The following is a 24004-nucleotide window of genomic DNA, read 5'->3' as shown; positions in this document are numbered from 1 at the left end:
CCGCGGTGGTCTCGCGGTTCTAGGCGCGCAGTCCGGAACCGCGCGACTGCTACGGTCGCAGGTTCGAATCCTGCCTCGGGCATGGATGTGTGTGATGTCCTTAGGTTAGTTAGGTTTAAGTACTTCTAAGTTCTAGGGGACTGATGACCACAGCTGTTAAGTCCCATAGTGCTCAGAACCATTTGAACCATTTTTGTATTGTACGTTACTGCAATAGTCATCTTTTAACACATTTGTTTATAAACATCACACTTTGTTGAAAATGATTTTGATTTAATTTAAATCTTTTCTTTACTTCAAACGTTTTTCGTAAGTAATTTTCCACAGATTCAAATCATAATAATCTGTTGTTGCTGCCTTTGCCCCCGTGAGGCAATGGTTCAAATGGCTCTGAGCACTATGCGACTTAACTTCTGAGGTCATCAGTCACCTAGAACTTAGAACTAATTAAACCTAACTAACCTAAGGACATCACACACATCCATTCCCGAGGCAGGATTCGAACCTGCAACCGTAGCGGACGCTCGGTTCCAGACTGTAGCGCCTAGAACCGCACGACCACTCCGGCCGGCTGAAGTGCTTTGGTAGCTACTCCATCGCATCTCACTTTCGTTGGTGCTATTAAAAATATGAGTGTTTATAGGAAGAAATTGTTCCTTGCAGCCTGGTGCACACGTTCCGATAACACTAACGCTGATTTTATAACGCTGAGATGAGTAACTTGTTCTCTACAGCAATTTTTTTATTTATATAATTTATGTGTAAGCAACAGCCTACATATTTCATCGCTTAGTAAAGCGTCGTTCATTCAGTGTCATACACTCAGTGTCATAAGTACTTAACTCACTGACTTGTCATGCACCCAAAGCGATATTGCTGTTCAAATGTATTTGAATTCCTAAGGGACCAAACTGCTTAAGTCATCGGTGCCTAGACTTACACACTACTTAAACTAACTTATACTAAGAACAACACACACACCCGTGCCCGAGGGAGGACTCGAACCTCCGGCGGGAGTGGCCGCGCAGTCAGTGACATGACGCCTCAAACCGAGCGGCCACTCCACATTTTGAAACGGTCTCTTCCACAGACCAACCCATTAGTAATTGGACTCCTGTTTCGCAATTTTTTCTAGCTGCGTCAGCAAGTCTTACTTATTTAGAATATCCCACAGTAGAAAATAACTCATACATCACTCTCACAACCTGTTAAGACACAGCTTTTTTCGCTGATAAGCTATGCCTTCCCAAATGAAACAAAATTTGGCACTTGCAGGCTACACAACAATATTTATATTTTGTACCCCTTTGTAAAGTTTACACTTGTCCCGCCGATTGCACTGTTTTATCTGACTAAATCTAATGCAAGGAGCCCAGAGGGTTTCTTTCTGCTTATATGCACTGCATTCCATTTCCTTGTACAAGTAAGTAGTTGGCGTCGGATTCCAGTTGATGCAGCAAACATTTAAACACTGAATAAAATTATGATTTTTGCGACAACGCAGCTGCTTTACCGCGTGTAATGGGCATTGCAGGACATAATTTAGATAGCGGATATTTATTTTATTGGGGACTATGTTGGTCATCAGATGCGTAAGCGACTTCTGAGATATATCCGTAAAATTTATATAGCAGATAGATATAGCAGTAACGCCCTTAATTAATAAGTAATGGTACAGAGAGATACATAACACGGCAAGTGCCATAACCTGATTTCCCAGACTCATCGCACAGTGGAACAGGAGTCGAAATAAGGGAACACGTGTGTTGGCTTGTCCGTATGTACTCGACCGTTTCTGAAAAAACGACTGTCAGAGTTTTCGAGGTCCTTTACGTGTATTTCAGCGAATAAGTAGCGAATAACTACATAGACCGAAGCTAGCGTCGCGGCTTCACACATGTGCGCCCTATGTTCGAAACACGATTATTTATATTTTAACGATTACTAAACGAATGTTTTCCAATGTTTACTGAAATAACGTTGCCCCAGTTCTGCTACTGCTCGTATATCTGGTGAATAAATTAAAAAAAAGCAATAAACGAATGAGAAAATTATTTGAAATTGTTTTCGGTGAAATTCCTGTAGTGTATCTTGATTCATAAGAGGCTTCAAGTGCCAGTTTTGGGACGAGTGATCCGTTATGCGTGGTTTGCCGTGAAATTGTTGCCATCGCTTGAAATCTTCAGCGATGTTAGCAACGTTTCTTTCCAGAGTGAGGACCGTACGTAAAAATGTCATTGTGGCAAACCAGCCTTCGCGTTTTTTGGGGGTTCGGGATTTATATGATTCGTACGTTTTTACGATCGGTATCATTCAAGGGAAAGCACCAAACTTTCATGAAGAATAAACATAATAATGAAATATAAGAATTAATATAAGGATTGATGTAAGTATGAAACATAAAAATATGGGAATTTAAACCAACTGTAAGCCCTGAAAATACCGTAGACACCTCTGTCATATAATAAATATAGAGCACTTACTGCGAAATCCAGCTGTAATTTTACAATTAATATAACGTCTTTGTATCCCCTAAATTGATAAGAAACAGTCGTGCAGTAACCTTCTATGGATGTCAGAAGATAAATTGAAAAAATTAAATAAAATAAATAAGAAAAATAATCGAATTTCGAACATGGGCGCAAAAACAGTGCACTGCGATGCTAGCCACTGTGCCACCATTTCGGTTACGATTACTGCACGCTAAAAGGCACATAATGTATCTCTAAAACTTTGACCGTCCCTTACTTAGAAAGAAACGGTCGAATATCTACGGATAACAGGAGACACGTGTTCACTTATTTCGACTCCTCTTCCACTGACCAAAATTGCTGGGAAATCGGCCTATGGCAACACATATACGACTTTCCGACAATGCAGTTAATTGAGACTTCATCATTATGGACGAAAATTTCGGTCTGCATCACGCTATTGCTCCGTTGCGGATACGAATTGTAACCATTAGCAAGTAATCTTCTACTCTTGCAGATACACTCCTGGAAATGGAAAAAAGAACACATTGACACCGGTGTGTCAGACCCACCATACTTTCTCCGGACACTGCGAGAGGGCTGTACAAGCAATGATCACACGCACGGCACAGCGGACACACCAGGAACCGCGGTGTTGGCCGTCGAATGGCGCTAGCTGCGCAGCATTTGTGCACCGCCGCCGTCAGTGTCAGCCAGTTTGCCGTGGCATACGGAGCTCCATCGCAGTCTTTAACACTGGTAGCATGCCGCGACAGCGTGGACGTGAACCGTATGTGCAGTTGACGGACTTTGAGCGAGGGCGTATAGTGGGCATGCGGGAGGCCGGGTGGACGTACCGCCGAATTGCTGAACACGTGGGGCGTGAGGTCTCCACAGTATATCGATGTTGTCGCCAGTGGTCGGCGGAAGGTGCACGTGCCCGTCGACCTGGGACCGGACCGCAGCGACGCACGGATGCACACCAAGACCGTAGGATCCTACGCAGTGCCGTAGGGGACCGCACCGCCACTTCGCAGCAAATTAGGGACACTGTTGCTCCTGGGGTATCGGCGAGGACCATTCGCAACCGTCTCCATGAAGCTGGGCTACGGTCCCGCACACCGTTAGGCCGTCTTCCGCTCACGCCCCAACATCGTGCAGCCCGCCTCCAGTGGTGTCGCGACAGGCGTGAATGGAGGGACGAATGGAGACGTGTCGTCTTCAGCGATGAGAGTCGCTTCTGCCTTGGTGCCAATGATGGTCGTATGCGTGTTTGGCGCCGTGCAGGTGGGCGCCACAATCAGGACTGCATACGACCGAGGCACACAGGGCCAACACCCGGCATCATGGTGTGGGGAGCGATCTCCTACACTGGCCGTACACCACTGGTGATCGTCGAGGGGACACTGAATAGTGCACGGTACATCCAAACCGTCATCGAACCCATCGTTCTACCATTCCTAGACCGGCAAGGGAACTTGCTGTTCCAACAGGACAATGCACGTCCGCATGTATCCCGTGCCACCCAACGTGCTGTAGAAGGTGTAAGTCAACTACCCTGGCCAGCAAGATCTCCGGATCTGTCCCCCATTGAGCATGTTTGGGACTGGATGAAGCGTCGTCTCACGCGGTCTGCACGTCCAGCACGAACGCTGGTCCAACTGAGGCGCCAGGTGGAAATGGCATGGCAAGCCGTTCCACAGGACTACATCCAGCATCTCTACGATCGTCTCCATGGGAGAATAGCAGCCTGCATTGCTGCGAAAGGTGGATATACACTGTACTAGTGCCGACATTGTGCATGCTCTGTTGCCTGTGTCTATGTGCCTGTGGTTCTGTCAGTGTGATCATGTGATGTATCTGACCCCAGGAATGTGTCAATAAAGTTTCCCCTTCCTGGGACAATGAATTCACGGTGTTCTTATTTCAATTTCCAGGAGTGTAGTTCTTCTTTGGAAATGGTACTGACTACCAACAAAATTCTGAGCGCGAAACCGAGCTGTCGAGCATGTATCACAGTAACGGGCTGTCATACATCTGTTAACAGTGTTATTGTTTTCTGTGAGATTTTTCAATTTTCTCTTGTTTTTTAATGTATGTATTCGATTCCAAAACACATGTGGAGACTGTCGTATGCAACATATCTCATGAGTAAGCGATTAAACCTTGTTAGTGTCATGAGAGCGGCACTAGAACGTGAATTTTTATGAATTATGAGTGGCTTATCCGATAATGGAAAGAGAACTAAAATAAGGATTCAGCTGTGTGGGAGCTTATCAACAATTAATATTGCTTGATTTTGAATTTCAAATACAGCATTCTTAAAAACTTTCATTTAGGAGAACTCAACGCTTGCTAAGAAATAATATCAACCAAAACCAGTACGGAGAAAAGCAACACGAGCATTTAATATAAATTCAGATGTGATTCGCAGCCCGTCCGCTTTCCTAGTTTGGTCCCTAAAAGATTAGCCCATATGACCCACATAGTACATTCAGCAATATCACTGCCGGCTGTTGTGGCCGAGCGGTTCTAGGCGCTTCGGTCTGGAACCGCGCGACCGCTACGGTCGCAGGTTCGAATCTATGGTTGTGTGTGATGTCCTTAGGTGAGTTAGGTTTAAGTAATTCTAAGTCTAGGGGACTGATGACCTCAGATGTTAAGTCCCATTGTGCTCAGAGCCATTTCAGCAATACCAATAGAAAGTATATTACGACAAAAGTGGCACTAGTATCCGACAATGAAGCGGAACAGCTTCGGGTGGTACATGGCGTACTTTGTCCTACACTTACTTAGGATTTCAACATAAGACACGACTGGATTTAGAGACTATTTAATTAAGCAACTCTGATTAATAAGCCAATTCCATTAGAGAAATAAAAATTCTGATATTTTCTAGAAATTACCATCAGCATAGTGAACTGAGTTTCACAAATACGTAACTTCATTGTTCTTCAAGAAGAGTCCAGCGGTATTTCAAAAAACGGTTTACCGTTTCTCATGATGAGTCTTTGTCTTTTTTACTTAGATGTTTTCATTGCTTTTCAAGAACAGTACCGTACATACTGTTTTTTTTCAAGGACAGTATTCAGTTGCTTTCTTCTGGAAGCTTACCCTCCCCTCTGCCCCTCCACCCCCCCCCCCCCCGTCCGGCCAAGCACCCAAGAAGTTTTGTATTTGTTTTCCAAGGAGAGTTTTCGTCAGTTCTGTTCCCAAGAAGCTTCAGGACAAATTCCAAGAGGACCACTTCATTACGAGATCAATTCTTGAGCCAATGAAGGCATTTTTCATCCAATGAAGGCATTTTTCATTGTTAGCATAACGAGGGGCAGAATGCCGGGTTAACGCCCCAGCAACACAAGCAGCCTCTTATGGCACCAAGATGAAGACGTCCAAGTGCAAAATCTGTATACAGGGTGTATCACAATTAGTAGTGAAAAGTGACGCTGTTGAATGTAAATGATAACAGAATCAAAAAACTCTCCAGTAAACTCCATAAATGTTAATGTAAAATTTGATGATATTTTGTGCATTTCTTCCCACTTTCTTGATGGAAAGTGAAGTGGTTTGTTAATTATACACTTAAAAATTTCTGTTATAAAATAAAAAAATAGCAAAATTGGTATTTTCACTCAAAGCTCATCTTTACTGGAGGCAGAAGTCTATAATACGTAGAGTTTCTTGGGCTTTCAGTAAAATCTTTTAAAAATCTCAGGAATTATCTTACATGGAAATGAACTGGAATAAGACTAAGAAATTTGTTTCTGTTACAAAGGACTGTATACGTAACACTAATTTTAATAGAAAAAAATTGTTTATACAATCACTAGATTCAGATTTATTTTCAAAAGTCGAGGAGGTGGGGACGAGGGGGTGGCGAGAGGAATTTCAGTAGATATATCGCCTGTGTTGAGAAATGTTCTTGAACCAACCCTGCACCCAGTTAGGTTTGCGAGGTTGACATGCAGGTCATTCAGCAGTGTGTCGCCCTCAGAGCATAATAGCGTGGTGAATAAACATCTCCAATCAGGTGTGCTCTACCATCAGTCAACTTACTTGTGAGAATCTCTTGCGCTGACTACAACCCTGCTGTAGAGACTGGGGATGTTTTTGTGATGTTCTACACTCGAGGTACCAAGCAATCGACAAATCAGACTGCTTACCGTTGGTTACCATAGCAACTTGGACTGTGAAGATGGCTGTGGCCGATCGGTTCTAGGCGCTTCAGTCCGGAACCGCGCTGCTGCTGCGGTCGCAGGTTCGAATCCTGCCTCGGGCATGGATGTGTGCGATGTCCTTAGGTTAGTTAGGTTTAAGTAATTCTAAGTCTAGGGGACTGATGACCTTAGATGTTAAGTCCCATAGGGCTTAGAGCCATTTGAACCATTTGACTGTGAAGATGTACACTCCATCTCTCTAGTGTTGTCTGAGACCTACACTTAATGACAGCTTCACTGGACCAAATAATGACTTTCGCTACTAATTGCTCTCTTGTTCATCCTATGGAGTATAAAAAAGGCGGCGCAGTAATATGGACAGACAATTTTTCGTTTTCTAGCCACATGAGTTAGTGCTTCAACAGGAACAACAGTACCAGCGACAAAACCAACAATAGAAACAAACAGTTTTATGGCGACCCTGTTATTGGCCTGTGTTTCAGACTTCCCGAAATTATGCCGCTTAGAGATGAAAATCGGACAGATAAAACACATGCAAAGACTGTTATTAATGTGTGACCTGAGCCGAATAGCTGATGTAAAGACATTGTATTTTATGTAAGATCTGTGCACAAGAAATTTGGGGATACCACAAGTGCGGTATCAAGGTACATATGAGCTCAGATAACTATCTTATATGAAGGTTGCACCTGAGGCAATTGAGTTTGTTACCTTCAAAGTCAGTGGGAACCCTACACCCCACACTACTCCCCCTGGGTAGACCTCACATCTCAGGTAATTGAATGTGTTTCATCAAAGGTCATCAAACCACCGACAGAGTTCTAACCCAAATAACTATCTAAGCCAACAGGATAGTGGGAAAGCCTTCTCCTTCCCCTGGACCAATAGAAATTAAGTTCCGCTCCCCTTTTTGTTATAAATCCATTTGTTTGAGTATTATCATTTGAAGTGTGCGCAGTAATGAAAAGATCACGAAGTGTCAGCAATATGGGTCAGCCTGCATCCCCAAGCAGAATAAAAAGAATAAGAAGTGACGTAAGAACAGTTAACCTCTGTCTCCCGTAATTACTTGTTATTTACAATTTGTGGGTAATTGGTTCAAATTCTACCGATTTTCCAAATACTAACATCTCTAGCCTAAGATATATTCGTATATAAATACAATGTCAGAGTATTAGTTAAAAAAGATGTCATTATTATAAGTTAACATTTCCCACAACACATTATTTAGCAACAAATACAGTTTTGTGTTGTGTCTAGACAAGACAGCCTAGACACAATGAGAGGAAGCCGAAAGGCACGCGCTAAGTTAAAGCTGGATGGCGTGAGGTCTGAAACAGGATACGTAATGAATGCTATAAAGAAAAGTACGTAGCTTCTGGAATACTTAACTTTAATCCATCCTTTTGGTACATCTGGAGATAGTGGCGATACAAGTGAGACTCTTTAGATACATGCAATGTTACTAATGGCGCCTTGCTAGGTCGTAGCCATTGACTTAGCTGAAGGCTATTCTAACTATCTGCTCGGCAAAGGAGCGAGGCTTCGTCAGTATAGTCGCTAGCTACGTCGTCCGTACAACTGGGGCGAGTGCTAGTCCGTATCTCGAGACCTGCCTTGTGGTGGCGCTCGGTCTGCGATCACACAGTGGCGACACGCGGGTCCGACATGTACTAATGGACCGCGGCCGATTTAAAACTACCACCTAGCAAGTGTGGTGTCTGGCGGTGACACCACATTTTGCTCTTCAAATGTTTAACAAATAACACAGTGTGATATTTAAACAATACACTGACATTCTGCATTTAATAATTTTCACAACACATTATCAATCCTTTTTCTGATACAGACGCGCTCTCTGCACTCCATACTGAGCGTAGATTTATTGTCGCTGTGGTGCTCACCAAATGCTGCTATCTATGCTGATAGATGCCTTTCTAGCCACTATGAAATACTTAGTACACGATGTAGAAAAAAAAAGTGTTACGGGGAAAAAATTTTATTTTGCACATTTTACAGTCTGATATCTTCAGTCGATAAAGGACGGAATTTCTTTTTGTTTTTCGTCAAAACTACTGCGCCACATCAAATTAAATGAAACATTACACGAAAATTTAGAGAGTGTGCAGAGGTAAAATCGCATTGCTTACACGTTGCATATGGTGGAATTTAGTTCATACACTGGAGTGTATGAAATGTAGATAAGATACAGAAATTATATTTAGAATTAAGAGCAAAACGATATTTCATTTTATTCTAAAGTTATCGGTTCTTATATTCGGTGCATGGTCGCACGCAATGTGCTAATTTCTGTCCCTGCACATCGGGAATTATGTGGTCATAAGAATAGTTGTATTTCATGAATGGTTCAATATATCGAAACCTGTGTGCACACAAAGAAGCACATATTTCATATAATAAATACTCGAAACTTTTCTATTCATTGTGATATGGAGCCGGCCGGGTGGATTAGCGGTTCTAGGCACTACAGTCTGGAACCGCACGACCGCTACGGTCACAGGTTCGAATCCTGCCTCGGGCATGGATATGTGTGATGTCCTTAGGTTAGTTAGGTTTAAGTAGTTCTAAGTTCTAGGGGATTGATGACCTCAGAAGTTAAGTCCCATAGTGCTCAGAGCCATTTGAACCATTTTGTGATATGGAAGAAAATAGTTCGCACCAGCGAGAGGGCGGCAGAACAGGACGTGTAAGCACACTAATATTGCTTAAAGTAAACGCAGGGGCCATGTGTAAACACATCTTCAGCACCTGGGGAGTGGTGGAGCATGACGTTTCACCTCGTCCTCAGCAATCAAAGGGTTAACAAGAAAAAGGCACTTGCTGAGGCTTTAAATGATATACAAATACTACAAAACTATATGTAAACATAACCTCTTGCAACATACTTAATCCACGTCATACTTATAGTACTAATGCGTCGAAAGTCATAACGCGTGTGTGTTGAAACAGGGGCGTTGTCCTATTCACAGAATTACTGTGATATAACGATGTCATGGCTTTTTCTGTAAGCACTCCAAAGCAAGACCACCAGCCAGTATTCGAAAAACATACAAGTAAATATGAGACACTTAAATGCTAACGATATCTGTCATGTAGAATTTTATAACAGAAACAGTCTTAATAAGTACCAAGTCAACATTTTTCCATCATTATTAGCGTGTGACATCACTGTATGAGTACCCATAGTGGACACGTGAGTATCAATGACAACTCCACACACATGGCATTGACGAGTTCACACTGTAAAAAGTTATCCTCACCACTGGTATAAAACTGACTATGTAGTTTGTTAAAAAAACGACATTACTAATAGGATGGCCTTAGAGATGTCAGAATCTAAAAGTATATAATATACTTTTAAATTGGAATGGAAAATCTGTTGGGAACATTTCTACACATCGCTAAATTGCACAACAAACAATTACTGCGCCACTGGATGGGAACGGTGGAGAAATATACTTCATTAAAAACACAAAGAAACAAAGAAATAATGTACATGTAATGGTGTCCACACAAATCCCCAGCCGCTCACTGCCCATTGCCCCCACCTCGAGTGGACGCTGCCTCGCCACAACCAAAAGAACTGCCTCGGTTGCCAATCACCACTACCACGCCTGTATCAGCAGCTGACATGACCCCAACCCGCCAGCTTCATGCGCGTTGGTGGCCAGCAACGGGCAAGAGATAATAGGAACTGTGCGACTGTTAAAGAACGAGATAGTAACTGGGGAAAACTAGCCGCGATGGCATATCAGATGCTAAGGGCCGGAAGCAGAGATTTGATAAGGCAGACAGGATAACACAAATCGAAACACCCGACAGCAGAGTAGAGGGAAACTGTACTAAATACTCCGATTTTTTTAACTACATGTTGTTCTAATGTTCCAGGATATTTAAAAAAATTGAATGCTATTAACGTACTACAACCGCTATCAAAGGTCTCCTGTATAGCAAATATTTTTAAGTGGACTGTACTAAAATGAACTTTCTGGCACGTTGACAATGGCAGTTATACAGTGCGCTGTTTAATGGCCATAGGCTGATGACAGTCATCGAAACATTAAAAAATCTGTATATCGTACGCATGCAGTAGTAAACTACAATCACTATATTATGTATCATTGTGGAAGACGTGCCTCCCCACGTTTTTTGCTACTATGTATTGTCAAATCATGTTGCCTAACCTATGAAAGGTGCAATAAAAAGAATTTGTGGTTCCTCAGTAATATTGTAACTAATTGTGTTGCTTTTCCTATTTTCATTTTCTATGCATGTGGATTGGGTGATGCAGAATGAAACTCCGTCGTTACACACAATTCTTGATCAGTTGGGTAAGGGCGGTCTCCAACTGGGTGTGAAAAATCGTGGTACAGATGTATGATTGTAAGCTCCAGTTGCGTGGCATCATTTACCAATCATTTTGCGTGTACTTAATTTTTAATTAATTCTCGTAATATACAGTATTCCCGCAAAACCAGAGAAATTTATTTTTACCCAAAACACTTGAACAGCATGCAGGAATGACTGCTTTTCTAAATGCATCCATAAACTAACATAATATTACAAAGGACTCTGACATGTGGTGCAGACGGCGCCAAACACATCTAAAAAACGTACTTAAAAGCTAAGTCATTTTCAGAAACATATCATGTAAATAATAAGTAATTCTAGTTTTGGTACTTTGTAACTACTAGAAGTGTCAGCGGCTTATCATAAATAGAGTAATGGGAAAGAAACACATTTCTACGCATATCTTTTTGTATTTGTATCGTTAGAGCAGTAGGATCATAACGATGACGAGCACAAAACTACCAGACACTTTGGATTACCGCAGTGACATTAGCGCTACACGTATGCTCTTTTATATTCTAAGCAACTACTCCTAATTCGGTAATACCCAAACTTTTGATGGTATTGTTGCATGCAAAAGATCTAGTTTTACCTCAATATGTTTAAACAGTGCACTATGGCAATCATTAGATGTCGGGACATCGACAGGGAGGTACCGCCTGGCTGTCAGATTTTTGCTCTGGCTGGAGCTTTAGGCACTTGTTATGGCAGCAGACCTATGGTACCATGGTTTGGCGGGCGCAGTAACGAGTCAAGTGCTGTAGCTGTCTCGGACGAACTGTGAATGTGTGTCTACAATTCAACGTACACGATGCAGAATATCCAAATCATCAACTTATCTTCCGTGTACTCTATGTCTGAAATATCATCTAATTTAATATACATATAGTACTCAGAACCATATGTCCTTCTAGACAAAACTTCCGTCAACACACAACGCTGACTGTCGTGGAAAGACACTACAACACACACATTTGGATTGTAAATAATGTTACCAATTCCCTGGTAGTCTTCCTCTTGCACTCTGAAGTCTTGATTTGATGTTAGTCACACAAATCCATTTTGTTAAAAATCCCAGCAAAGTCTTGCATTATTTCCCTGTAACTGATGTAATAGTCTAGGTGCTTGAACCTCAGAACGTGCATTTTAACGTCAGCCAGCTCCACTTTACATGACATAGACAAAGGGTTTTTTATATATTTCTTCTAAATGGTTTCCAGCACTTACCTGCAATTTGTTTTTTTTTCTGATATGCCTATTGCTGATGCAGTACGGCCCATGTAAGGGATAGTATCGTAGTTTCATCAATATAATGCACCACGTTTTTCGCTTTTACAGTAGATATATGTGGCATCATCTCTCTACTATATCTATGTGGTGTTTACACCAAACGTCCTACCGTAAGTTACAATTACTCCCTCTGTATAATTCTTTTTTGTTTAGTAAGTGTATGTGTACTGTGATCCCTCTCATATACATGGTTGTATAACAAATTTTGATTACTATTTGTGTATAAGCACAGATCATCTGATGACTCTACTAGACTGTAAATGACAGCATCAAGTGCAGACGGTCTAAGAGGGATGCTCAAATTGTCTCCTAAATCATTTGTATAGGTCAGGAACAGCAGTCAGATTACAAATCTTTCTTGGGAAACTCCAGATATCACTTGTGTTTTACTCGTTGGCTTTCCGTGTGATCTTCCTGACACGAACTGCGACCCTCTGCAAATCTAGAAATATGGAATCAACTTAAGATCTCCTGTCGTTAACACTCATTACTTCATGAGAGTTTTTCACGCGAGTGGGTATTTTCCGAATCCGCGCTGACTTTGTGTCGATACATCGTTTTCTTCGACGTAATTCGTAGTGTTCAGACATATAACACGTTCTAAAATCCTACTGAAAATCCTATTTCACAATTTGTATTGGCGTGAACTGTGCGAATTTCCTGTCTTTAGGTAAGGATCTTTGGGCGAGCGAGCGGTTGTAAATGATGGCTAAATTTGCAGCTATTATATTAGAGTACTCTTAAAGGAATCTAACTGGTATACAGTGTGGACTGGAAAACTATTACGCGATTCGATTTGCTTCGCTCCATCGAGGCTATCTACTTCGTAGTTACTCATGTTGACAGCTTCTCTTGATTCGAGTTCTGAAATACTTACTTTATTCTCGTTGGTGAAGGAATATCGGAAATTTTTATTCAGTAATTCCAATTTAGTGGCACTGTTGTCGGCAATATTAGCATCGCTGTCACGCAGTGAAGGTATTGATTGTGTCTTACCACTGGTGTACTTTACATGCGAACAAACTTTCTTAGGATTTTTTGCCAGCTTTAGAGACATGATTTCGTTTTCGAAATTGTTAAACGCATCTCTCACTTGAGTCCGAGCAAATTTGGAGCATCTTTAAAATTTCGCCAGTCTCTGGGATTTTGCGTTCTTCCGAAGTTAGCATGGTTTTTTTGTTGCTTCTGCAACAGTGTTCCGACCTGTTTTGTGCGCCATGTGGAATCTGTTACTTGTCTTCTTAATTTACTTCGGATAAATCACTCAGCTGCTGTCAACACTATTTCCTTGAATTAGATCCGCAACTCTTCTACGCTTACATAGTTAGTGTGGAAGGAGTGGAGGCTGTCTCTTAGAAAAGGATGAAGCGAATTTTTATCATCGGTTTTAAACAGAGTGTAAGTCCCGCTTTGCAAGATACAGGTTCCTAGTTAGCATAGGGTCTTTTCCACTACCATTGACTCAGCGTAAATGCGCTGTCAGACTAGAACACAGCAGTTTCCGGTGATACTTGGTAAGTAATGAAGACGCTTCTAAGCACTGCTCTAGCTTCATTTACAAAGCACTCATCTTAAACAGTTCGGTTTGAATTTACATTTAATTTGATACAGCATTTTAAGGAGAAAATGCGAAGGTTTCTGGAATCTTGTTCGTCGTAAATTTATCTTGGTGTAAATACAGATGTTTTGTATAGTGTGTCATCCAGGTAAGTGGCAACGCCCAGCACTTCCCACATAAGGAGTTACAAATACCTCTGAAATATCGCTGGTACGCTCGCAATTCGAAAGGGCAGGCGATTGTAGCAGAAGGGACTGAAAAGCGTGCTTATCACCAGCAAGTCTCGCGATGTCGCATCCAATAGAAGCTGTAAATATGCATCCTTGAAATCAATTTTCAGGAAGATTTTGCCCCCCAGCCAGCCGAGTAAGAATCTCGTCGACCTTTGGGATAGGGTAAGAATCAACAGTGGACTATGCGTTAGTGGCGTTCTTGAAGTCGCCACATTTGTGGAGGACAAGCGTGATGGGTATCGGGCACTGACTGCTGAAAACAGCTGTCAAACGTTGCAGGTCTGCCCGTAGCTTATACCACAAGGCGAATGGGATGTTCCGAGCCTTGAAAACACGGGAGGTGGCCGTTGGTAGGTAGGTGATTTGAGCTCCAAATCCCACGACGCCTATAGTAGAAAGCTCAAAAACTGAACGATACTTCGAGTGAAACGCGTGGAAATAAGAATTGTCCATGCCGGGCAGGCTGCTATTGGTTCTAGTTCCAAAGGATCAAAAATATCAAGTCCCACCAAGTCCATCGCCCCACGCATATCGACGACAAGGTGGCGCATCTTGCATGTTGTGACGCCATGTTGGATGAGGGCTGCGCACTATCCCTTGACAACAACTATGGCGTTTCTGTAACTACGAGGGTTGTCAGGAAAGTAAATTCCGATCGGTCGCGAAGTGGACACCATAGTGAAAATCCGATGAAGCTTTGCACATATGTGTTGGGTAGTGTCTCTAGTATGACCGTCGATTGCATCAAGACGCTCTTTTCAGTTGTGAGCGCACTGTGAGCGAGTAAAGGTGCCTAGAACAACGATGTCTCCCGCCAAGTAGGGGGCCCGCTGAGAGGCTTCGCCTTAATGAATGCAGCCCACCTAACGCAACTGCCATGCACTTCCTTCTTCATGGCAATTCTCAGCCACACTCTGCAGGGGCAGTGAAGATGCTCCTGCAGCCTTTTCGATGGGAAGTGTTTGGTCATCCACAACACAGCCCTAATTGGCTCGTCCTGAGTATCATCTCTGTTTACATGAAACGCTGGATACGATGACAACCCTTGGGCGCAAGCTACGCGCTATAGACCAGCGTAGAGAATTATCAGAAAGCACAGGCGGCTGCCTTCTATGACGATAGTGTTGGAAATTTGTTATAACGTTCCGACAAATGTCTAAGTCGCAGCGGCGACTATGTAGAGGAGTATCTGGAAAGCGTAGCTAACTCTTGCAAATAAAATGTTTCTGATTTTCACTGTGGTCTCCATTTAGCGACCGATCGGAACTGACTTTCTGGACAACCCTCGTGCAAAGGCGCTGGTTGAATGTATGGACAGGAGGAGAGCCCAACCGCTAGTAGGGATTCCACACGACGATCGACGAGTTAAAACCGGTGTGGACTGGGTGGCTAGTGACGAATACCTGCAGAGATAGTTGTCGATCCCGCACGGGGAATATTACATGGATGTGGAGGACACCTAGGTCTATCACACCAGATTGCTCTACAGGGAAATCTCCCACCTTAGTGTAAACCACCTATGTCTTGGAGGAGGCTCGGTAGACCTGTTCTTTGCGGCCTCTTTTGCCACACGAGCCTCATTCTGCACGGTGGAACTGACACAGGTGCTTAGGATGCGTGACGAAACAGTGAATGCAAGAGTTCAACTGCTGTCGGAAGCGGTTTGAGAATGGTGGTTTACTAGGAAGGTGAAGCTCAGCAGAGTTTAGGGGCTGGTGGGTCGGTGGGCGGCAGATGAGGAGGGTGGCTTAGACGTGAGTTTGATTCCCACGCGCATGATCATGTCGCGAACAAGCGGCACGGCATACGTCTGTTGACAGTTATCGTCAAGATCTACTCCCGATATGATTGCCCCTGTTGCTTACGGGAGCTAAAGAATTTGTGCAGCACGTCCGTAACGTGCAATTGGGAGTCGAGATACGCTTTCAAGCAAAATTCCAATTCTTCATATGGCAGGACGTGCTATTCTAGTTCAGACTTTAATTGCAGGAGAGGGCAGAGTAGACTTCTGGTCCAACTCAGGCGAGGAGGAATGCCGGACGAATGGCGTCGCTAGAAATACCATAGCCAGAAAATGCTGCTCGAGGCGGGCCATATAATTGGCCCAAGGTTCCGCTTTCTTGTCACAAGCCGGAAATGGTGGAGGAGATCCGCGGAAGGCTTTAGCCACACAGTCAGTTCGAGAAGAGTGTTGTGATCCATCAGCGGATTCAGCGGTAATGTCCGCCATTGTGTTTACCAGCCACTGCGTGACGAGCTGCATATCTCGCAGGAATAGCAACACTTAACGCGTCAAATCGAGCCGTCCGGGAACCGGGCGTTCTGCCGTAGGAAGCAAGAAGATCTGCCATGTCTGCTGACCTGGAGGGAGTTAAGAACAAAGCTACTCAGACGTGACCATCTGGATCCAAAGAAAACCTCGTCACCAATCTGCAATATCTCACGTAGTGAGATGCTTGGGAAACACGTTCCAAATCAATAAGATAAAGGATATTAACTAATCAAAAAACGTCTTCTCACAAAACTTAATATCAAACTCTCTCAGACTTGCATCAGGCATTCGCCTGGAAAACAACGAAATTAATCAAGATTAAGGGACGTAAAGACTAATACAACGAATTTTCCCGCTGGAAGGAAGGAGTGTGTACTCGGCAGCAGCTGCCCGAAGATACTTCAGGAGGTGTCTCTGGAGAGGTTCGAAGTCCCGCCGCAGTGATACTGACAGAAGTACAGAGCGTCGGCAGAGAACTGCTGCAGTGAAGCTGGACCTCTGTTAACAGCCACGGCGCAGAGGTTTACTTCTGGATTTATTTTCGCACACGTGATTCGGCGTTGTAAGTAGATCCCCAGCGAGGAGAACCTCTGGCTGCGCTTGCTCCTCCATCAGTTGCAACGTGACACTTGCCAGCGGCCGAAGTCTTGGGAGGCGACGCCTTGGATGTCTGCAAGCGCGCAATGTTCCTCCGTCTGCAGGGTTGCCTGTCCGTCAGGCGCACTGCTGGTATAGGACACTATGGGTCTGCCAACCGTGGTCCAGTCGCAGCCTGGACGGGCTGGGGATCGAGCTAACGTCCTCTCAGCTCCGAACCACTGGGATATGATAGCGCCAGCTACCGCCCTCCAGTCACCGGTCCTGAGTTTGATTCTGGACTACTTCCATCTATAGCCTGAGCTGCACACCAGCGTGTTCCAACTGCAGTTAGAGCAGAAGCGCAGGGACGCTGCAGCCTACCACAGCCCCGAGGCGGTATAATGCGTTGTTAGCAAGGTCGCTGCCGAGCCGTACTGAACTAAAAAGATAGGTATACCATCACCAGTCTGTCCGGCCCAGAGGTGCAGAATCTGCCCGCGGCCACCACCACCCGCCTCCCGTGGGTACAGAAGCTACGCTTGCCCAAGACAAAAAATTCTCACCACTGGCTACATTCATGTTCTGCACGTACTGTTCACCTCCATCAGAGAACTACATACCCACATTTAGTCCACACTTTTACGCAATGAGCGGGAGTGGCTGAGCGGTTCTAGGCGCTACAGCCTGGAACCGCGCGACCGCTACGGTCGCAGGTTCGAATCCTGCCTCGGGCATGGATGTGTGTGATGTCCTTAGGTTAGTTAGGTTTAAGTAGTTCTAAGTTCTAGAGGACTGATAACCTCAGCAGTTAAGTCCCATAGTGCTCAGAGCCATTTTTTTTACTCAGTGAAATTAAGCAGTCGATTTTCAGGGAATTGAATTAGAAAACAATACACTGTAAGAATTAGACGAGTTTTGCTGTTTTATAAGCAAGAGAATTGATGATAGCTGAACGAGAGTGAATATCAAACTACAGACTAGTATTAGCAACAAAAGCATTTGCAGAAATGAGAAATTTATTAACATTTATTATAAATGTTGGTTTTAAGTGGCGTTTTAAGAAGGCATTTGACTGGAATGTAGCATGATAAGGATACGAAATGTAGATGATAAGAAGTTAAACGTGGATAGAATTCAAGCTTTTGAAACGTGTAGCTACATGAAAGTAATGAAGAGCAGATGAATAGATAGAGTAATTAATGAGAATGCAGCGAACAGAATAGGGGAAAAAAGAAATGTATGGCGCAACACGACCAACGGAAGGGATAAGTTGATAGGACACATCCTGCGGTAGAAAGGAATAGTCATTCTGATAATGAAGGGCAGAATGGAAGTAAAAATTGTAGAGGCAGATCTAGGGATGTCTGCAGTGAGCAGGTTCAAATGGATACAGATTTCAGTAGCTGTTCACTGATGAAGAGACTTACTCAGGACAGACTTGCCTGGAGAGCTGAATCGAACCTATCTTCCGACTGACCAACAACGACAAGTATGTTTAAACCTAGAAGTCTACCATCGCAAAGAGTACTATGTGGTTTCAAAACAGTAATACCTAACAAAATTTAAGCATTCGTTTCGTCTTTTCTGGTATGAGTGATAGTTTGTTGTCTGTGTCGACGATAAATAGCTATTTGGCTGCAAAGATAAATATTTTATTAACATTTGCAAGTATATTAATCTCTTCCTACAACACACACGAGTTAAGTAACTCCTGATACTACTTCTAGCTTTTTAGAAAGCCTAGGCGATTTCATGGTAAGGTGTAGCTTATTAGTTCCTACAGATTACTTTATTTTTCCATGTTCCTCATTCATTTCCTGTACATCCTGTAAGTTTAGACGTTTTTTATAACCACGGAGATCGACTACAGCTTTAGACAACAGTTATATGAAACACAATAAGACAAAGATATTTTTGCTGAATTAAACCTGCATTCCGTTGCTTATTGTTCACTGTACTGAAACTTCCTGACAGATTAAAACTGTGGGCATACTATGCCACATATCTGTGCTGGAGAACCTCTGTGTATATGCGAATACAGGGGAGATATATTCATACTTCAAAAGGGTGAAGTGGGTCGACGACAAACACGTGTGCATATCCTGTCGATAAAATACAATCATGTTAGAAGGCACGGGTCCAGGTTCTAGTTACGAATTAGCAGTTACCTGTCACCTTTCAGGAGAGGGAACTTTGTTTGACCTTGAGAGTACATGGAGATGAGCTACTGTAGATTAATATTCTTATAATTAACAACTCAGCCAAAGCGATTATTTACTTTCGTGGGAAGAAGAATGAAAAATAATAACAACAAAATCACAGTAACTGAAATAAATAGGAGTTACGAATTTTTGAACACGTTTATGTGGTCACATAGCCGGTTTTTGGCTTTGGAAGTTAGCTGTGAATAAACAATTTGGCTAATGCGAACTAAACATGCTTGGAAAACATTTTTCTAATCAAAAACTTCCTGTCTTCTCAGAATTTGTGGCAACAAATAGATGCATTACTATTAACTCGTAGGAAATTTTGGCGATGTCTGATTCTTTTAAATTTATTTCATGTACTACTGTTCAGTCGTTAAGCATAATAAAGAAATAAAACCATATTCCACTAACAGGATCTTAGAGAGATAGCTAAAAAATTCAAGATTTTTGGAATAGCAGAGCTTCGAAAACTTTTCAGCAGAAAGATACAAACCTGAAGAGGCACATTTCGAGAAAAGTAATAAATCCGGAAAACCTTTTACGCAGCAACAAAATAGTTTATGGAGCATAGGGATACCTGCAGCTGTCACATATTCTTTTTATTATCATTACTGTTACGACATTCGTTCCCTAAGGTAGATGTCTTCATATTAGATGGCTGACTTTTTAGGACTTTCCTTCCGTTCTGTGAGAAGTACTTAGAGTACACCCCACGTCACTTCTCCAACCCCTTAACCTCCGGCTCAACAATGTGCGAGTCACTTTCGCTTTCAAGCTTCCCTCCTGGAATTGTTCGATTTCACTCCTGTGAGAATGATTTTATGTAAGTGAGGCTGTGTCAAATGTATTATCAGAGTTAGTTCTATAATGAATTTGTAACCTTTTTATACGAGCAAAAAACTTGTGTTTTTGATTTCACCTTTTTTTCCTACCGCAACGTTTCTCATTTTATTGGCTAAAATGTCTGACGTTTTGCACGTGGTAAGATAACGTCTTAGTCTCGAAACGAACAACTTACCTTATCATAGTTTATTGTGGATAGTTCATTGTGGTCGTTGTCAAATCTCACCATCGATCAAGCACCCATCCCTGATTTACAGATGTTGTATTGTTTTAATTTTGTTCGCCTTGGACATTATCGTCATATTTCTCAGTGCCACGTACATATGCGTACAGAGACTAACGTATTAATGAAGAAAATTCACGGAGACCACAAGTCGATCCGGGTGCATACAGGAGTGCCTCCACGTTTAAAAAATGGTTCAAATGACTCTGAGCACTATGGGACTTAACATCTGTGGTCATCAGTCCCCTAGAACTTAGAACTACTTAAACCTAACTAACCTAAGGACATTACACACATCCATGCCCGAGGCAGGATTAGAGCTTGCGACCGTAGCGGTCACGCGGTTCCAGACTGAAGCGCCTAGAACCGCACGGCCAAACCGGCCAGCCCTCCATGTTTGCTACGTGCACGTAGATATATTGTACGTTAATACGTTAATGTGTGGTGGGCTGCCTACGAGTCATATTTAAGTAGCGGACGTCGCGTACACTACAAGTCGACTGCAGAATGTCCAGGACTACGTGGGGCACTGCGCGAATCCATCAGACCCATCGATAAAAAACTCCAGTCCGACAACTCCCAAAAGCTGAATCTGTAGTCCTCTACTATTAGAACTGTCATTTTAGTGTATCTATATCCTTTAAAGGAGCATAATGGCGCCTATTCTGCACTGTGCTTAAGTTACGTTACCATATAATCTCAGAGAGACTCTCTTATTTCTTTGAAGATACTCAAGTGTGATTCCACGCCCACTGATTATTGTGCAGAATAATCTGTTGTACAATAGCTAAATCTCGTCATATGCACAGCATAATTCTCTCGCATTAAGACGACCCTCACAGGGCTCCTAACAGTTCCCCACTGCAACCCACATTCCTAAAATCAGTTCTGTTCTCGCATCCAACCTACACTGTCTTCGTCAAAATCTCATTATATACGCCTGGTTACACGAAGCTTGTTGTTAAAGGTGCAGTTAACCATCAGCAAGGCCAACGTCAATTTCTTCAACAATGACATGAACATCATGTTGGTCACCACTGAAGTCATCATGATCATCTATTTCTAATTCTGTTAGCCACATTGCAGCATATTTTAATGATTTAATAATTATTTTTTAATTACAGTAATGTGTTTGGCTGCAGAAATGCTACTTAGTGTGTGGCTGTCACCCATGAACAAATGAAAGATAATACTGGGGAATAATGGAGATACACAACATATTGCCTAGTGCTCTCTTTTCTGCATTTTCTTCGATACACAATTTTACATGACACAACTATAATAAGTGTTTATATTGTTCGTTTAGTATGTAAAGACTCTAGTGCCGTAAAAATTAAAAAAGTAAACCATTTTGCAAAAATCTTCGTTTTCAAGGATATTTCGGAAGCTTGTCACCGCCAAGCGGCCCCTTTATATATTAGCACACATACATTTCTAACTGAAAAAAAAGAACTGTATGGAAAGGGAAAAATGAGCTGATATAGAATTCAAAAGTAGCTAAACATCGGGAAAATTCCTAGTAAGGTAAGTCTAAACAATATGGTGATAATAAAGTTGATTATCTTTTCTGAAAGAATGCTATATATTGCTAATTGTAGCTCTCTACGACAGAAACCAAAATACAATGAAATTTATGTAAGTAAAAATTTGTCTGTTCTTAAAACAAATGTTCATAAGTCCAAGTAAGGTTTTTAGGGAAAGAAAAGTGGAAAAACTAGCTCTGAAAATTGGGAAATTTAGGAAAAAGTGAAAGTATATTTTTCTATGGGATGTTTGTATGAACTCAAGACCATAACTAACGATTCTATCGGTGGATATTCTTAATTCAATATTGTTTTGTCTGTTATGGTGTTCGAAAAGCTTTCAGGAAAAAAAAATCGTGACGGTTAAAAGGTAAGTCGGAAAATTCGGACAAATTAAAAGAATATTAATGTATGTATACGCTCTGGATCACAACTGACGATAGGAACAATATATTTCGTTGTTAATCTTTTTGTTTTGTTTGTTATGCTCCTGGGATGGAAATAACTCAACTGAATGTTTTCAGTTGAAAGGTAAAAAAATATCTGTGAGATCTGGAGAAAAATCTGAAGAAACGCATTCCAGTCTAAATTAAAATTACGTTTGTTTTTACGTTGTGTTGCATCGCGATCTGTCGAACAATTGAAGTTGTTTTATTTCTGTTACAATTCAAATTTATTTCGCTACTATGAGCGTAAATGTCGTTTGACAGATAATTTTAAGATTGTGAATCAAGCCAATCGGTTATATAGCGACGAAAAATTAATTCAGTTGTTTATTTTCGGTTGAATTGTGATTGTCTTGTAAATTAATCGTAATCTTTCCATGAAATGAATAATGGTCCCTCGTTTTATCTCAAACATATTTACAGATTTACCTACGAACTAACGTGAGCTTTGAAGAGACAAACGGTTATACAGTAACTACAAAGTGAATAAATTGTCTCTTTTTAGTTGAACTGTGATTATTCGTATCGCTCGCTGTGTGACGATCGACACAGTTGAATTGGACTGACGCAATGTAATCGAAATGCAACGCCGTCAATGAGACGGAACAACTTAGGTCGTAGAACTCGCAATTCTATAAACCAAACGAATTTTCCATCTTATCGAATTGCAGAGCAACGTGGAATCGATTATCACAAACATGTCCAGCACATATACAACAAGAAAGGTAAAATGCAAATGAATTTTAATAATAGTACAAGAAGACAAATAAATTTTGCACTGAATACTCAGCAAGCTACGTTCCGTTACAAGATAACACTTGATTATAGTGCACATCAATCTGTTCCTACTGGATCGATGATCGTTGTCTGATAGCAATGTAAGGCATTGAAATATAGAAACGAAATCCTTGGATTCTGTTGCATGAGTGGCAATGTCAGATTTGCGCCATTGGTCCCGCCACCAGAGACATTGTGCTCATTGTTGTGTGGAACAGGAACAGATTCCATACATCTCCTAACATAAATCCTAAACTACAACAGATGCTTCCAAATGAGTTCATTTGGAGCAACAAACGTGGTTAGGGATAATTTAAAGTCCTTTTTCAAGTTAACTACAACACACTCATGTTTCAAACCATTCGACATTTCCACACAAATTGATTGTTCGAAGACAACATTATTTTCGTCTTATATAAATTTTCATTATTATATGCATTTGCCTTTACAGATTCAAGGTCAAATAAATGATCGAGCAGGTTCCCTATTGCCCCTGCCAGATGAAGACTAAAATTCTGCAGATTTATTTCATAGGCAGGTCACACACGATATACATCACCGTTTTCCAGACAATATTTCAGTGAAAGACTAGTTATGCAGCTACCACAAACTTCGCTTCACCAATACAACAAACTGGTTGCATTTTTCAAAACCGCACTGATGGCATAGTGTCTGACACACGAAGTTGTAATAGAGCCGATAACCTACCTGCGGGAGAACAAGAAAAACGTTTCAGTGCACCGAGAATTTATTAAGCCCTCATTGTCGTCGTTGGCGAAAATTTGGAATCCTGTAACATCGTTCTACATCGGCAGAAAGATCAGCTACAGCGTGTGTACGAAATGCACCGATTATAAGCTGCGTTACACAGTATCCCATCATATTTTAGAAAGGTGAAGGAGATTATCATTTCTCGATTAAGATGACAAATCCGCTTACAGGCGAATAGCAAACCTATATTTTTTGTAATAAGATTAATTCATTTCACTGACCCAAAAATTCACTTACAGGCGCTGAAACGAAAATAACATCA

This window comes from Schistocerca americana, chromosome X (assembly GCF_021461395.2).
Source record: "Schistocerca americana isolate TAMUIC-IGC-003095 chromosome X, iqSchAmer2.1, whole genome shotgun sequence".
Taxonomy (NCBI): domain Eukaryota; kingdom Metazoa; phylum Arthropoda; class Insecta; order Orthoptera; family Acrididae; genus Schistocerca; species Schistocerca americana.
This window is presented reverse-complemented; position numbering follows the sequence as displayed.